This window comes from Hemiscyllium ocellatum, chromosome 2, assembly GCF_020745735.1.
Source record: "Hemiscyllium ocellatum isolate sHemOce1 chromosome 2, sHemOce1.pat.X.cur, whole genome shotgun sequence".
Lineage (NCBI taxonomy): Eukaryota > Metazoa > Chordata > Chondrichthyes > Orectolobiformes > Hemiscylliidae > Hemiscyllium > Hemiscyllium ocellatum.
Window position 1 is genome coordinate 139539090 of NC_083402.1, and position 17746 is coordinate 139556835.

Here is a 17746-nt window from a genome sequence, read left to right on the forward strand (position 1 = left end):
GATACACCTACAACATTTAAAAGACATTTAGACAGGTACACAAATAGGAAAGGTTTAAAGGGATATGGGGCAAGAGGACAAAAAAGGCACTAGTTTAAATGGATGAATTGGACCAAAGGGTTTGTATCCATGTTATATGATTCTCTGACTCTAACAGGAAAATACCAAAATAGTTTCCACAGCATTATTTATCTCCCTCCTTGAAGCTAATTACAATTGGCACATTCCTGAGATTGTAGGGAAGTTCTTTTACTTCACAATTCCAAAGGATGTATGTTATGAGTCTGGATGTGAGCAAATGTCTAGCACTTATGAAGACCTCAGGAGGAAGACCCTCAGGTCTACAGACGTTTTTGCTCTTCATTTGTTTGAATGCTTGTTGTAGCTCTCCCATTAATATGTAATTCACCCCTCGATTTTATCACAAAGTATTTGAGATGGAGAGTATATTGCCATTGTGGATTCATGCTTGAGTTATTCAAAATGTTTTTTCTAACATTGACAAATGGAATTGTCATCCTTAGATAGAGAGGCATCATCCTCTAAGTAAAGGGGATTTTGATCATTTGACCTTAGTCTGTAGGTGATGATCCAAAAAGGACAAGGGCAGGTCATGGGAAAACCATCACCTGCAGATTCCTCTCCAAGCCACTCACCATCCTGACTTGGAAATATATCACCATTCCTTCACTGTCACTAAGTCAAAGTCCACTCTCTTCCTAACAGCACTGTGGGTATCCCTACATTCCAAGGACTCCATTAATTCAAGAAGGCAGCTCATTACCACCTTCTCCAGGAAAATTAGGGATGGGCAATAAATGGTGATATAACTGGCTGAATGCTCAGTTCCAATAAAAGTAGCACAGGTGGTTTCTAAAAAGCTTTGCATGTCATGATGGTCAGCATATTGTTGGATTTTCAGCTTTCTCTTACCACTACATACCTTCTATCCATGGATTGGATGTTATACATCAGTCTTGAACTATTGGAATGCTATCTTCTTCATTGATAATTTGGGTTGTTCTGTCAGGCAATGAAGGCTGCTCAGTTTTATTCCAGGAGGTCACGTATTTCTGCATTGCTTTAGTCAAATCATTCCTGATAATGTTGATGTTTAAACCCAATGGTCTGGACACAGGAGTGTAGTGCAGCTAACCTTATGTGACCTGACTGTTCTAAAATTGAATTGGATATGTGAAGATTTTTCTCTTTGTTTTTGACCTGCACTTCTCTTCAGTTGGGGTATTTTAGGACTCAGAGATTGGTCTGCTCCCTCTTGGGCTTGTGATGTCTTGATGGTCAGTGGATATTCTCCAGTCCAGCAAGCACCAGACCCCACATCGATCAAGTGATAGACACAATGATAGATTAATCAAATAACTTAAGAGATGCCAATGCTTTGATCTATGATGTGTTCTTGTTGTTTTATACTTATCCTTCTGCAGAAGGCATTTGTTATTAATAAGGCCATGTGAAGAACATTTTGTCAGCAAGAGGATTCCATTTATATTGAGTTTTCCTAACCATGTGTCCGCCCTCCCCCAAAAAGATTCCTCTGAAAATATTGGAATCACAGTCAACCGTAAAATTGAAGTCCCTCAGAAAGAATATCTTTTCTTTTCAGATGGCAACGAGGACTCCATTTATTTATTAGTCATTGATTTAGATGTTCTGGCAGTATATCCAAGATCTGACGGAATAACCAACTCCAAGAACATAAGAGTTGCCGTCAGGCTTTCATTTCCATGGTAAGATGTATTGGTATGCTTGTTCCTTCAGCTGACCCTTCTCAGGAATGCAGGTCTCACTGTGTGGCAACCATGTCAATTTGGAGTCTTAATAGCTCTCAAGATATCTTTATAGTTCTTCTTTCTGGGAACTCACTGTTGAGATGACCCACAAATATTCTAACATTCCAAGTTGCAAACTTTTAAGTTTTCTTCTGTGACCACAAAAGGTGGAGATCCTGCATAATGTGGTAACCAAACAAGGAGAAAAAGTGATGCAGCCTTCTTTTTGGGGGCCTTTTCTAGCCCCCTCCCCATTTGGGGTGAGCAGAGGATATACTTAGGTAGACTACTTAGTCACAGATGTTGCTACCCAAAGGTGTCTAATGAACTTCATGCTGCTGATACTTGTGTGCAGATTCTTGACAAGTGATTCCAGGTTCACAATCTGTCTTCATTGCTAATTCTCCACTTCCAGCAGACTTGGCATTGAAAATATACTCTGGTAGAAGCCTGTTTGTAACTATGTTTAACATGGAGAACTTGATGCAGTTTTGTTGACCATATCATTTTGGCAGATTGGTGATCATAGTGTCATGTCAAATTATAATGATTTGAATCACTTGTGCACTAGAGTCTACTTCCACTTTCGCAATAAGTGAGACAGAGTGTTCCTTCTCACCTTCTGCTCTTGAGGACATTTTGGACTGTGCTTCATCTGGCACCTCCCTCGGTCTTGTTGTCATGGGTGACCCTACCTAGGAGCAAAGATCTTCCAATGGCATCACTCAAGAGATTTTTGGAATGCACAAACCGTTCCAACAAGTCACAATGGTAATTCACAGAGGAATTCCAGACCATTAAACCGAGGCAACTGAAATCATAAAAACCAATGACAGGACAAAGGGAGGAGAGATTCAGAGGAGTTTAGAGTAAAAATTAATTGGAGGAGTTACAGAGCTGTCAGGGGTTAGGAAAAGGTGAAGTCATAAACATTTGTACAAGCATGAACATTGTATTTTTGAGATTTGGAATATGACTTCTTTATATATTAATTCTAGTTGTGCTGCGTTGAATTTCTCTGGTGAACTGTACTTTTAAAGATCTATCTCACTCATGAGGAAACAATTCATATTTCACATCATTCTTCCCAGAGGACTACCCTCTAATTTTAGCATGGAAACATATCATTTCAGTCCAGAGTGAGAGATGAGATCGTAAACAACAATTCACTTGTGGGAAATAACATCATTCCAGAAACACCAAAACACTTAACATGCTGTAATAGAATACCATAAACCCAAAGCTGTGAAAGATTGCAGGCTGAACATTCTCAGAGCTTTTGTACCTGCATGAGGTACTATACAGCCTATTGCTGAGTTTATACCAAATCTATTAAGATTAATATAGCGCTAATGGAAATGGGCATTTTCTATTTTTGATTCTACAGCTTCATTTTTAAGAGCATGAATATACTATCAAATGTAGGCCATTCAACCCATCAAGTCTGCTTCACCATTCAAATCTGATAATCATCAACTCAACTTTCCTGCCTTCTCTCCACAACCCTGAATTCTCTTGCTGAATAAAGATATATCTTTCTCAGCCTTGAACTTCATTTTACACATAATTAGAGACAGTCCCAAAACATACCAAACTAACTCAATCACTTTCGTTAAGTTGTTCTTGGCCTGTATTGATGTAAGGGCCTCATCTGAAAGACTTTCCCTGTAGGTTGCTGTGTCAACTGCTGTGCATTTACATTTGTCCTATTTTTATTGCAGATTCTAGCAATTAGCTCTACAATCAATAACTGAAATTGCGCCATGAGAATCGTCAGCCCTTAAATAAGATGCTGTTAATGGGACATTGTTAGATGATAATTGGCTTGTCCATTTTTGGACCACTTTAGTTTAGTCCAATGGTCTCCTTTCCTGTTTAAGATATATTTAGGCTTGTTCACCTTCCTGTTGATTCCCCCTTCTGTCTTATGAGTTTGAAGAAGTTACCACCCCTTTAATTTACCCATTTAGCCATGATATTGTCCCACTTCAGTTCAGAAGGAGTTCATCTCATTGGTGTAGCTCCTTCCCTTCCTATTTTTGCTATCTGTGCCCATGAAAAGCAACCAATCATTCCCAAGCTTACAATTCAGCTCTATGTTAACTAATGGAAAATAAGGAAATGACAGAGACCCTAAGTAAATACTTTGTATCTGGTCTCATGATAGAAGTTACTAAGAATACTGAAAAATAAAGGGACGAAAGGAAAGGAGAAACTCCATACAAACGCTTTACCTAAGAAAAAGTATGAGGAAAACAAATGAGACAAAAGGTTGTCCAGCAATTTAGACTTTTTCTCTGTATTTGTTCACAGGACGTGGTCATTGCAGGCTGGGCTAGTACTTTACTGCCTGTCCCCGATCACCTGGAGAAAGTGGTGTTCTTAAACTGCTGCAGTCCCTGGGATATAGGGACACCTACAGCATCGTTAGGAAGAGAATTCTAAGATTTTGATACAGTTAAAATGTAGGAAAGGTGACCTGACAGTTTTATCCCACATTCTTAAACAAAGTGGTTGTGCATATAATGGATGTACTGGTTGTAATCTTCTGAAAATCCATAGATTCCATAGGTCAATGGATGTTTTGTGAATGGAAAGTAGTGTTCCTTGGAGCCCCATTTTTGGGTAGTTTGCTGACCATGATATATCGTAATAATTTAGATTTAAATGTGAGAAGTGTGATTCGAAAATTTGTGACAACACAAAATTGGCCAGACAACTGGCAGTGAAGGGGATGCTGTTGATTTCAAACTGATATCAGTGATTTTATTGAGTGGTCAGAAAAGTGGGCAAATGGAATTCAATATGGATTTGGGGAGGACAACAATGCAAAGAAATGTACAATAAATAGGAGGGCATTGAGAATGGTAGAGGTAGTGACAGATCTGCGAGGACATGTTCACAGGTGTCTGAAGTTGATAGGATAGGTAGATGAAATGGGAAAGAATGCATATGAGAAGCTTGTCTTCACTGGGCAGACAACCGAATACAAGAATAACAATGTTATGCTGAAACTATATAACCTACTGGTTAAGCCACCGTTTTCGTGCATGGTTTGTTCACCATGTCACATGACACTGGAGAGAGGACAGAAGAGACATGCAAGAATGTTGTCAGGACTTGAAAATTACAGGTAGGAGGAAAGATTAGTTAGGCTAGGGTAGTTTTTCTTAGAATCGAGGTGGCTGAGGGGTGGCTTAATCATTGGGCATAAAATAATGAGGGGCTTGGATATATTAGTAGTAGGCAGGGAAGATCTGTTTCCCCTTATGGAGTGATCAATTATCAGGAGGCACAAATTTAAATTGACTTGCAGAAGGTTTAGAGGGGACAGGAAGAAAACATTTTCCATGCAGAGGGTTTTGGGTGTCACAGTCCGATTTGGTCGATGAAGTGGAAACCCTCAACTCATTTGAAAAGGGACCCAGATCTGCACATGAACTACTATCACTAGCAAGGCCACAGACTTGGTGCTGGTAAGTGGGATTAGAATGGGCAGTGTTTGTCCACTGGATAATGGAAGTCAATCCAGGTGTTCCTCAACAGGAAACCCTGGATGAATCAGGACATACAGTACCCGCTTAAAACCAAGCGTGAGGCCTTCAGATCAGGAGACCTGCTCAAATATGAGGAATTCAAGTATGACCTTCGTAGAGCCATTGAGACAGCCAAGGACCAATACTGATCCAAACCCGAGACCCAGAAAGACACCCGGAGACTATGGTAAGGACTGAATGATATCACAGGTTTTAAAAAGAGTCAGTGCAAGATAGCAGACGATGACACATCCCTCCCAGATCATCTCAATGCCTCTATGCTCGCTTTGTGCAGAATTTCAGCAGAGAGGTAACACCTATTCCAAAAAGTCCTGACGAACCTATCCCAACAGTCACTGCATCAGAGGTCAGATCAGTTTTCCTTCATGTAAATCCAAGGGAAGTGATGGGACCAGGCGGAGTACCAGGCCGTGCACTCAGAGCATGCATAGATCAACTGACAGATATCTTCTCAGACATCTTCGATCTTTCCCTGCAGCAGGCCACTGTCCCTGCCTGTTTCAAGAGGGCCAAAATCATCCCTGTGCCTAAGAAGGCTCGTGCAGCGTGTCTCAATGACTACCGCCCAGTGGCCCTAAGTTCGGTGGTCATGAAGTGCTTTGAAAGGCTAGTCATGGCATTAATCAACTCCAGCCTCCCCACTACTCTCGACCCATTCCAATTTGCCTATCGGACCAACAGATCCATGTCAGATGCCATATCACTTGCCCTTCACTCCTCCCTCGATCATCTGGACACCAAAAACAGCTATGTAAGAAGCCTACTCATTGACTACAGTTCAGCCTTCAACACTATTATCCCCTCGATTACTAAACTTAGTGATCTCGGACTAAGTCCCACTCTCTGCAACTGGATTTTCAGTTTCCTGACCCACAGGACACAATCAGTGAAGATTGGGGACAATATTTCATCCTAACTAACACTCAACGCAGAAGTCCCCCAGGGGTGCGTACTCAGCCCCCTACTATACTCACTGTATACCCGTGACTGCATCACCAAATACCAGACTAATGCTATTTACAAGTTCGCTGATGACACCACCATAAGTCGGTTGAATCTCAGATGGCGACGAAACAGACTACACACGGGAAGTGGAAGTCCTGGAAAAATGATGCACTGAGAACAACCTAGCTCTCAATGTCGGCAAAACCAAGGAACTCATTATTGACATTTGGCGGGATGTTACTCATGCCCTCCTGCACATTAACAGCACAGAGTTGGACTGAGTGGAGAGTGTCAGGCTCCTGGGAGTGGTCATCCACAACAAGCTTTCTTGGACTCTTCATGTGGACGGACTGGTTACAAAGGCCCAACAACATCTTTTTTTCCTCAGGCAACTGAGGAAATTTGACATAACAGTGAATACCCTTGCCAATTTTTATAGGTGCACCATCAAGAGCATTCTGTCTGGATGTATCACTACCGTATGGCAACTGTACCATTCAAGATTGGAAACAGTTATGGAGAGGTGTGAACTCAGCCTGGACAATCATAAAGGCCAACCTCCCATCCATAGAATCCATCCATCAAGGAAAGGCTGCCAGCATTCTTAAAGATCCATCCCAACCTGGCAATGTTTTTCTACAATCTCTACCATTGGGGAGAAGGTACAGAAGCCTGAACACGCGCACCAGCCTGTTTAGAAACAGTTTCTACCCTACTGTTGTTAGAATACTGAATGGACTCACAAACTCTTAACATTTGCCTGTACCTGTTTTTTGTGTTTGCCGCTGTTTACCTATTATTTACTTATCTATGCTACTTAATTCTGTGATCTGCCTGTATTGCTTGCAAGACAAAGCTTTTCACTGTGCCTCAGTAGACTTGACAATAAATTCAATTCATTCATTCATTCAATTCATTCATTTGTTTATTCAGCTGATACAAACACAATTTGTACCACCTTCTGTGTAACCTTCCTATTGTCCACAGCTCATTAGGCCAAATATCTAATTCCTTTCCACAAAATGTTATCTTGGATTGTCAATTCATCTCTAAATGTCCCACATGCCTTGACAGCAACAGATGTGTTCTTGATGCATTCAGTCCATCCTTTCATCTCTCATTCCTGCCACAGGAAGGAACTAAAACAAATCTTTTCTTTATAGCAGAGAATACTGAGGGGGTCATGATTGAGGGGTATTACATTATGGAGGCGTATAGACAGGGTGAATAGAAAACAGCTGTTCCCCATGGTGGAGAGGTCAATCACGAAGGGGCATAGTTTTAGGGTAAGGGGCACGAGATTTAGAGGGGATTTGAGAAAAAAACCTTTCATTGGAGACATTGGGAATCTGGAATGCACTGCCTGGGAAGGTAGTGGGAGGCTGGTAACCTTACAACCTTCAACAAATATTTAAATGAACACTTGAAATATAAATTCAAGGATATTGGACAAGTACAGAAATTGAGATTAGCATGCCTTTAATGGTAGTGATGCAGATTGCATACTTGATGGGCTCTTTCTGCGTTATATTACCCGATGAAATGTGTGAAAGTTAAGTCACATGCTTAACGTTTACTATTTTGGAATTGTGTCGAGGGACCATGAATAGATTTCCACTGCAAATTTAGATTCACAAAGCATGAATACTAGCTGGTATTACAGAATATCCAAAAATAATAAAATTTGGATTTTCTGCCATGTAATCTTGTTGGCAAGTTTAAATTCCAGCCGTTGTTCAGAAAAGTATTGGTAGGTTTTGGAGATGCTCTGACTGTAAGTGATGTAAGTACTATAGTAACATACCTGGCCACATTAATGACTCAATTATAATTGCCTCAGTATTTATTTAAAGGAATGCCAACTTCTCATTCTTGAAGTGGCGGTTTAGGGAATAGAAAGAGAAAATGTACTCCAAGGCTTTATTTTCAGTGTGAGCTCTGAGGTTTTCCTCGTGCGGAAACTTGTCTATTTGAGGGATTTTTAAAATAATCACAATCAGCAAATAATAGTCATGAGTTGGAGATGCTGGTGTTTTACTGGGGTGAACAAAGTTAAAGATCGCACAACACCAGGTTATAGTCCACCAGGTTTATTTGGAAGCACTAGCTTTCGGAGTGCTGCTCCTTCAACCAACACCTGATGACGGGGCAGTGCTCTGAAAGCTAGTGCTTCCAATTAAACCTGTTGGACTATAAACAAATACAGTAATACAGCTATTACAAAAAGAATTGGTTCAAAATACATAAGTATTGATTATTCCTTTCTGCTGCTAACTGCTTAAAATATTATAGAATTGGTTTTATTTAAAACTATATCAAGTAGTGGATAGGTATAGGTAGGGAATATAAAATGGAAAAGGTGGTTCGTCTGTGCGAGTTGATTTGTGCATAACCAGTTAATGTGTACAAAGTTAAAAATCACACAACACCAGGTTATAGTCCAACAAGTTTAATTGGAAGCACTAGTTTTCGGAGCATTGCTCCTTCAGCGGGTGGTTCATCACAATCGCCTGACGAAGGAGCGTTGCTACGAAAGCTAGTGCTTTCAATTAAACCTGTTGGACTATAACCTGGTGTTGTGTGATTTTTTTTTTAACCTTTGTACACCCCAGTCCAACACCGGCGTCTCCAAATCATGACTGTTAATATGTGTGAGGAGAAAGTGAGGACTGCAGATGCTGGAGATCAGAGCTGAAAAATGTGTTGCTGGAAAAGTGCAGCAGGTCAGGCAGCATCCAAGGAACAGGAGAATGACATTTTGGGCATAAGCCCTTCTTCAGGATATGTGTAAGTTTATTTGAGAGGTACCTCGCTAGCACAGGTCACCTCAATAAGACCATAAGACATAGGAGTGGAAGTAAGGCCATTCGGCCCATCGAGTCCACTCTGCCATTCAATCAGGGCTGATGGCCATTTCAACTCCACTTACCCGCATTCTCCCGGTAGCCCTTAATTCCTTGTGGCATCAAGAATTTATCAATCTAAACTTTATCAATCTAATCCCTACTGCTTCGTGCAAACCATTTAGGATCTGGCTGAGAGTAAATCTACTTGGGACCAATGACGCGGCGGTGAGTTTTGACTGGGGTGCAATTAAACACATCCAATTCCCCCGTGAAACTGTCAGCATTCAGTGCAAGCCTAACTTTTTAAAAATTGCACGTCGGACTGAAAGTGTCAGGGTTTGGGGTTTGCAGCACGCCCTTTGAATGGATGTTCATCTTCTCCTGATAAGACCAGCCGGTGAGTTGCATTGAGTTGAGAGCATCTTGTCGCTCCCCAGGGTGTGCTGTATTCCTCTGCCTTTTGGAAGCCTGCGGGTTGATCTCCCTAACGACCGTGCGGTTGCTAGGTGATGTCACCCGCAGGCCAGGCCCGGCCCGGGGCTCGCGATGCCAAGCGGCGACGGTTTGCGGCTGTCGGCGCGAGGGAGCCGGGCTGGCCGGCCGGGGGCTCGCTGCTCGCGGCTGCTGTGCGGAGCCGATGGCGCGGCGGCCGGCGGTTGGTGCTGCTGCTGCTGTGCCCAGGCCGGGCCGAGCGGAGAGTGAGAGTCCTCGGGCTGCGGGCGCCATGTGTCGGCCTCACTGAAGAAACAAAAGGTGAGCCACCCGGCGCTGCTCGGGGAGAGTTAGTCCATGACCCCTCTCCCCCCACCCCCCACCCCCCTGCCCACATTAAACTCTGGGAACCGACACAAATATCCTTCTTAAAACGAAGAAAGCGTCAACTGAAAGCAAATCCACACTGAGAAATCTTTTAATTTAAACCCACGTTACATCTGGGTAAAGCTTCGGTGTCTCCATGCATTTATTTTAAACTATCAGTGATTCCCATGTATTTTCTTAAAACCATCGGATCCTATGCATTCTGTTAGCAGCTAAGAACAAGGCAAAATACCCCACAGTGAAACAATACCGTACCAGACCATTGGGGCCATCCCCAGTACTAGGTGTAGTTAGTTATCCACACTCTGGCTTATGCTTTCCTAGCTTGGAGCGTTTGCCTTTCAAGGTATTTATTATTTTCCCTTTTGGAAGTTACGATCGAGTCTGCTTCCATTGTGTCCCAACCCCCTATTTTCAAGCAGTTTATTGTAGATCATGCCAACTTGCTGCATTAAATAAGTTTCATTGTGCACTGTGTGGTTCTTTTTATTTTCCAGTTGCCTTAAATCTGTGTTCTCTGGTCACAACTCTTCTGACAAAGTCCTTTTATGAGTTTTACCACTTCTAGCAAACCTGTTAATTGCTGTGCTTGAAGGAGAACTATCCAAACTTTTCTAGTCTGTCATCACTGACAGCATTCTTATAGATCTCTCTGACATCCCATGGTCTTGGCATCCTTTCTTAATGTGTAGTGCCCAGAGCTAAACTTATTTCAGCTGAGGCCAAATTAGTATTTTATAATGTGACCAACAGTTTTCTTTGCATTTAAAGAAACTGGACAGAGAAATTGTCAGATTTGAATTCCAATGTGCTGTTTCCAAATTCCCCCCCCCCCCCCCTTTCTTAAACAAAATGCTACATGAACACTTATTCTGAACATTCTGTTAGGTAATTTGACAAGGGGACACAATTGGAACTTGGTAACATGAGAAAACTCTTAAATCATATCAGTAATAACAGCTCTTTAATGGGTGAACTCATGAACTCTTTTTAGCTGTAAGATTGAAATACAGCCACTGTTAATACCATTGCCAGACTGATTAATTGTACATGCGATAGTTTGTGATGTTTTGAGAGATGCTTGCATGTACAGGGCCCTGGTGAGACCGCATCTGGAGCATTGTGCGCAGTTTTGGTCTCCACATTTGAGGAAGGACATTCTGGCTGTTGAGGGAGTGTAGTGTAGGTTGATAAGTTCAGTTCCTGGAATGGCGGGACTATTATATGTTGAAAGATTGGAGCAACTGGGCTTGTATACACTTGCGTTTAGAAGGGTGAGAGGGCATCTAATTGAGATGTATAAGATTATTAAAGGATTGGACACTCTGAAGGCTGGAAGCATGTTTCTGCTGATGGGTGAGGCCAGAACCAGAGGACACAGTTTAAAAATAAGGGATAGGCCATTTAGATTAGATTAGACTACTTAGTGTGGAAACAGGCCCTTCGGCCCAAGAAGTCCACACCGACCCTCCGAAGAGCAACCCACCCAGACCCACTCCCCTACACCTAACACTGGACAATTTAGTATGGCCAGTTCACCTAACCTGCACATTTTTGGACTGTGGGAGGAAACTGGAGCACCCGGAGGAAACCCACACAGACACAGAGAATGTGCTAACTCCACACAAACAGTTGCCTGAGCCGGGAATTGAACCCGGAGTTGAGGAGAAACTTCTCCACCGAGAGCGTGATGGATATATGGAATGCTCTGCCCCAGAAGGCAGTGGAGGCCAAGTCTCTGGATACTTTCAAGAAAGAGATGGATAGAACTCTTAAGGATAGTGGAATCATGGGTTATGGGGATAAGGCAGGAACAGAATGCTGATTGTGGATGATCAGCCATGACCATAATGAATGGTGGTGCTGGCTCGAAGGGCCGAATAGCCTACTCCTGCACCTATTGTCTATTGTTTATGTTTTAAGGATAATCTAAAAATAGCCCATTTGAGATGAAACATATTTTCTTTGAGGGTTGTGAATTTTTAGAATCGCTTTCCTGAGCGTAGTGAATATAATATTTAAATATCTTTTAAGGCAAAGCAGATATATTCTTGATTACCAAGGAGATAAAAGATTTATTAGGAATGTGCAGGAATGTAGAGTTGAGGTTAAAATCATATCAGCCACCAATCTAATTGAATGGTAGATTGGGCTCGAAGGGCTGAGTAGCCTACTATTGTTCCTTGGTTGTATGATTGAAAGTTCTCTTTTCTTCCAAGCTATTAATGAATATCTCTCAATTTATCTTGCTGAGATAAGCTAACTCTGACCAGTGATCGAATATGGAGCGATTCTGCTTGGAATAGTTCAGCACAGTATCTTGTTCTGTATTTATGGAAGGCTTGCCCAGTACAGCTAATTGGGTTGCTTCTTGGCAGGGAATGTTAGTCAATATTCTACTGGCGAGAAATCTGTATAGAATCTTGTTTAATCACCACTTTGCAAAGTCTGTATAGGTTAGGTGTTTGCCTATCAATTTCCTATTTATTAAATACTGGCAGAGGAGCAAAAAAAGGTGGGAGGTTAGTACCAGAATTGTGAGGTTATAGTTCAAGAAAGATTTGAACAGGGTGTGACGGTTGACATAACGGATTTTAAAATACATTGGGATTGTATTTTAGTTTGTTGTATGTAAAAAGCTTTGCTTATTCCATTTTCTTTTCCTTTGCATAATAAACTTCTGTTTTAATGTTAAAACCAGATGTGTAACATTGTGTGCTTGTTATGGTGAAAGACCATCTCATTAAATATATCAAGCCAGATATTGGTCTGGAATATTATTTTGTCCACACAATAAGGTCAGCTGGGATCATAATATTGGGGAATATAAAACTAGGGATAATCAGTATAAGATAGTCATGAATAAATTAGTTAAGCAGAAATGAGTTTCAAATGAGGTGTTGCTGATCTGGGAGCACTTGTTGGTCAATGAGCATTGGTGATAGTGAACAATACTGTACTTGAATGTACGTTAGGCTACAGAGAGCAGAGTCTTAGGTGAACTTAAGTTCATACAAGTTAGAAATTGGGAGACTAATCATGAAAGTCATGTCTCGAGGTAACAGAATAAGGCTTATGGTTTAAGCTGCAAATGGGCTGAGGGAAGAGCAGATACGTGTAATATTACAGATACTACAGTAGGCATTCTTGGTGATAGAGGATTTAGGATCAGAATCTTAGCTCAGAGTCAAATGGGACATCTAGATTCTGGTTCTGAGAGTGGCCAGAGAGGGAAATAGAATTGAAAGCTAGGAAATGGGGGTTTATGGCAGGATATTCAGACAGTGACTTTGATTTTTCCATTTATCTCCTAGGAAGGACATTTTAATAATGAACATCTGACCAGCATGACTGACCAGGGGTATTGTATTGCTGAGAAAGGTGGCACTTGAGGTAGAGCTGTTTGTTGTCAGGATAGATGTGAAATCTGACTTGCTTTCAAATTATTGTGGAGAAGCAGCATGCAGATGAGAAATTGAGCGGGGTGCAGGATGGAACCTTGAGGATCTCTGAGATCATGATGCAGAAATAGGAAGATAAGTCTTTGCAAAAGCTTCTCGACCTGTTACTGGATATATGAGTAAAACCAAATGAGGATAGTCCTACCCAGTTGGGCAGAATTAGTGAGATGTTGGAGAAGGGTGATGCGGTCAATCTTGTCAAAGGTTGCAGACAAGTCAAGAATGAGGAACGAGTGTGGTGAGTTAATAGTACCAGATTAACTGGCTGCTTTTCTAATTTATGCTGAAGTTTGAAAGACATTATTTTTGGTGTAAACTAGCTCACTGGTACAGTTCTATAAGGTAGCATGCTCCATAAAAGCCTTTGTGAAAAGAGTTGCTGTTGCTTATACCGTGACTACCTGTTTATTCCTCCTGAATATTTGTTTCTGACACTACTTTGACTAATGACCTGGAAGTGAACACCGTTTCAGGGGGTTATTTTTCACATTTGCTGGTGACTAATTAATCAAAGGCTGACCATGTTGGATTAGATCTGAGTTTAACATGCTAATACACAAACTTGGTACGAAGTGAATTTTCACAGACCATGTTGATAATCGAGTGAAAGTGAGAGTTATGTTTGGTGTACTGTCACAAATCTGTTTTTGTAACTGTTTCTGAATTGTGGAGATGTTCATTCAACAACCAAGTTATAATAAGTGAGCGATCAAACACTGAAATTTCTTTAACAGTCTGATAACTAGTGCAAATTAAGCTCATGTTTGACATCTCAAAAGAATTATGCATAGTAAGAGATACTGAAAGCAGTGGAGGATTGAAAATGGGTAAAATTTGCCATTCATAATTTACCGTCTGTGTTGATCTGAGTCCCACGAGGGCAATTTTGCTTCTGAATGAGATCTATACTAGGTGTTATGCCTCACTGGTTAGTCCAGTGGAAATCAGTCCTGCTATTCCCTGAGTCATTGCATAGGTTAAGATTTTAAGAGGTACACAATTCCCCAATTTACCTGATTTTCAGTCCCAAGTTCATGGACCAGGCTTCTATACTTAACAATAATTATATTTGTTATGAATAAACTCTGGCTACAGAGGAACAAACGTTTCGTCCCCTGGCTAGGCAACATCATCAGTGCTTTGGAGCCTCCTGGGAAGCACTTCTTTGATGTTTCTTCCGGTATTTATAGTGGTCTGTCCTTGCCGCTTCCAGTTGTCAGTTTCAGCTGTCCGCTGTAGTGGTTGGTATATAGGGTCCAGGTCGATGTGTTTGTTGATGGAGTTTGTGGATGAATGCCATGCCTCTAGGAATTCCCTGGCTGTTCTCTGTCTGGCTTGCCCTATGATAGTGGTGTTGTCCCAGTCGAATTCATGTTGCTTGTTGTCTGTGTGTGGATACTAGGAATAGCTGGTCGTGTCGTTTCGTGGCTAGTTGATGTCCATGTATGCGGATTGTTAGCTGTCTTCCTGTTTGGCCTATATAGTGTTTTGTGCAGTCCTTGCATGGTATTTTGTACGCTACATTAGTTTTGCTCATGTTGGGTAATGTGTACAAAATACCATGCAAGGACTGCACAAAACACTATATATAGGACAAACAGGAAGACAGCTAACAATCCGCATACATGAACATCAACTAGCCACGAAACGACACAACCAGCTATTCCTAGTATCCACACACAGACAACAAGCAACATGAATTCGACTGGGACAACACTACTATCATAGGGCAAGCCAGACAGAGAACAGCCAGGGAATTCCTAGAGGCATGGCATTCATCCACAAACTCCATCAACAAACACATTGACCTGGACCCTATATACCAACCAGTACAGCGGACAGCTGAAACTGACAACCGGAAGCGGCAAGGACAGACCACTATAAATACCGGAAGAAACATCAAAGAAGTGCTTCGCAGTAGGCTCCAAAGCACTGATGATGTCGCCTAGCCAGGGGACGAAACGTTTGCAACAAAAACTTCCAGCTCGGCGAACAGAACCACAACAACGAGCACCCGAGCTACAAATCTTCGCACAAACCTTGAACAGAGGAACAGTTATGAACCATCAGCATACAGTTCTACTAGTTAAAACTCTAACCCCTTTTTTAAACTCCCCCTCTACATGTGCAGATGGGCAGGGAAATAAAACCTGGGTGTATTGGGCAGAGGGAAAGATTGGGAAGGCAATTCAGTGATTTCTGTTCGAGGGTTTGCTGACAATACTTTCATGCTGATCTGATACTACTTGTTTTCAGGAGACAGTGATTGATTCATACTTATGAAAGTCTGTGACACATTAAGTCTCAGCTTACAGCAACTGCTGAAGGAAAAATAGTTTTTCAAATTTTAGTGTTTTTTTTCTGCAGAGAATGTATACAACTTCCTGAGATTTTGGAGATCTGATGACCTCTCACTGCCTTGCTTTTACCCCTAAGTTATTCGCCTACTTGGAAACCAATCATCTGGTTGTAGGCAGACACAAGATTTTTGTTGATTACTCATCACTAGTCCAATTTGGCTGTCACTTGTTGGCTGAATCACCATTCATACCATCTGCATGAATCTCTAACTCATCTGCAAATCATCTGCCACAACCTGAATCAGTAGCTGTGTAAACGGTATTTACAATGAGCTTTATTGATGAGGTTACTTCCTTTGAAAAGTGCAGCAATCCCTTAACAGTCTTTGTTTTATCAAACTGTTATTTTCCTACTATAACCAAGATCAAAACTACAGAACAATTAAAAAGGCATTGTAAGACTTACGTAGAAAATCTAGAGTGACCCTTTAATGTTCAGTGTTTCAGTGCCCTAAAATGCTGTCTTTTGGGTGAGAAAAGGTTCTGCCCTCCTATTTGGATGGGTGTAGAAGACTGTGTACAGCAATGGTGAAAAACAACATGGGTGTCCTGGATAACATAGAATGTTACAGCACAGTACAGGCACTTCGGCCCTCAATGTTGTGCTGATCTGTGAAATTAATCTAATGCTCATCTAACCTACACCGTTCCATTATCATCCAGATGTCCAATGCCCATTTAAATGTCCTTAATGTCGGCGAGTCTACTACAGTTGCAGTCAGGCTATTCCATGCCCTTGCTACTCTTTGAGTAAAGAACCTACCCCTGATATCGGTCTTAAATCTATTTCCCCACAATTTAAAGCAATGTCCCCTGGTGTTAGTCTTCATCTGAGGAAAAAGGCTCTCACTGTCCACTCTATCTACCCTCTGTCTCGATTAAGTCACCTCTCAACTTTCTTCTCACCAAAGAAAACAGCCTCCGTTCTCTCAGCCTTTCCTTGTAAGGCCTTCCTTCCATACCAGGCAACAGCCTAATAAATCTCCTCTGAACCCTTTCCGATAATACTCCAGGTGTGACCTTACCAGTGTCTTGGACAGCTGAAGCATGACCGCGTGGCTCTGAAACTCAATCCCCCTATCAAAAAACGTCAACACACTGTATGCCGCCTTAACAATGCTATCAACCTAGGTGGCAACATTCAGGGATTTGTGCACCTGGACACCGAGGTCTCTCTCTTCATCTACACAGCCAAGAATTTTACCATTATCCAAGTACCCTGCATTCCTGTTACTACTTCCAAAGTGAACTACCTCACACTTTTTTGCATTAAACTTCATTTGCCACTTCTCAGCCCAGCTCTGCATCTTCTCAGCCCAGCCCTTAGTAACCCACAACATCCTTTGGCCTATCTTAGCATCATCTGCAAACTTACTAAACCATCCTTCTACACCCACATCCAGATCATTTATAAAAATTACAAACAGCAATGGCCCCAAAATAGACCCGTGCATCACACCACTGGTAACTGAGCTCCAGGATAAACATTTCCCATCAACCACCATCCTCTGTTGTCTTTCAGCTAGCCGATTTCTTATCCAAACTGCTAAATCACCTTCAATCTCAACTCCTTATTTTGTGCAATAGCCTACCATGTGGAACCTTATCAAATGCCTGACTGAAGTCCATATACACATCAACCGCCTCATCTTCATCCACCTGTTTTGTCACCTTCTCTAAGAACTCAATAAGATTAGTGAAGCCCGACCTACCCTTAACAAAACCATGTTGACTATCCCTAATCAAATATTCTTTTCCAGATAATAAATCCTATTTCCTATAACCTTTTCCAACACCTTACCCACAACCGAAGTAAGGCTTACTGGCCTATACTTACCAGGATTGTCCCGACTCCCCTTCTTTAACAAAGTAACAACATTCACTATCCTCCAGTCTTCTGGCAGTACTCCTGTCGACAATGATGACATAAAGCTCTGAAATCTCCTTCCTGGCTTTCCAGAGAATCCG

The 17746-nt window shown here is 41.7% G+C and overlaps 1 protein-coding gene across 1 annotated transcript in view; it reads left to right on the top strand.

The window, feature by feature from the left end:
* Nucleotides 1-9673: 9673 nt before the first annotated feature.
* The window catches only part of fbxo10 (F-box protein 10), a 51041-nt gene continuing 42968 nt past the window's right edge, over nt 9674-17746 (top strand). The window contains exon 1 of the mRNA XM_060840647.1: nt 9674-9891. The gene's annotated coding sequence lies outside the window, so the exon portion shown is untranslated. The remainder of the gene's footprint in view (nt 9892-17746) is intronic.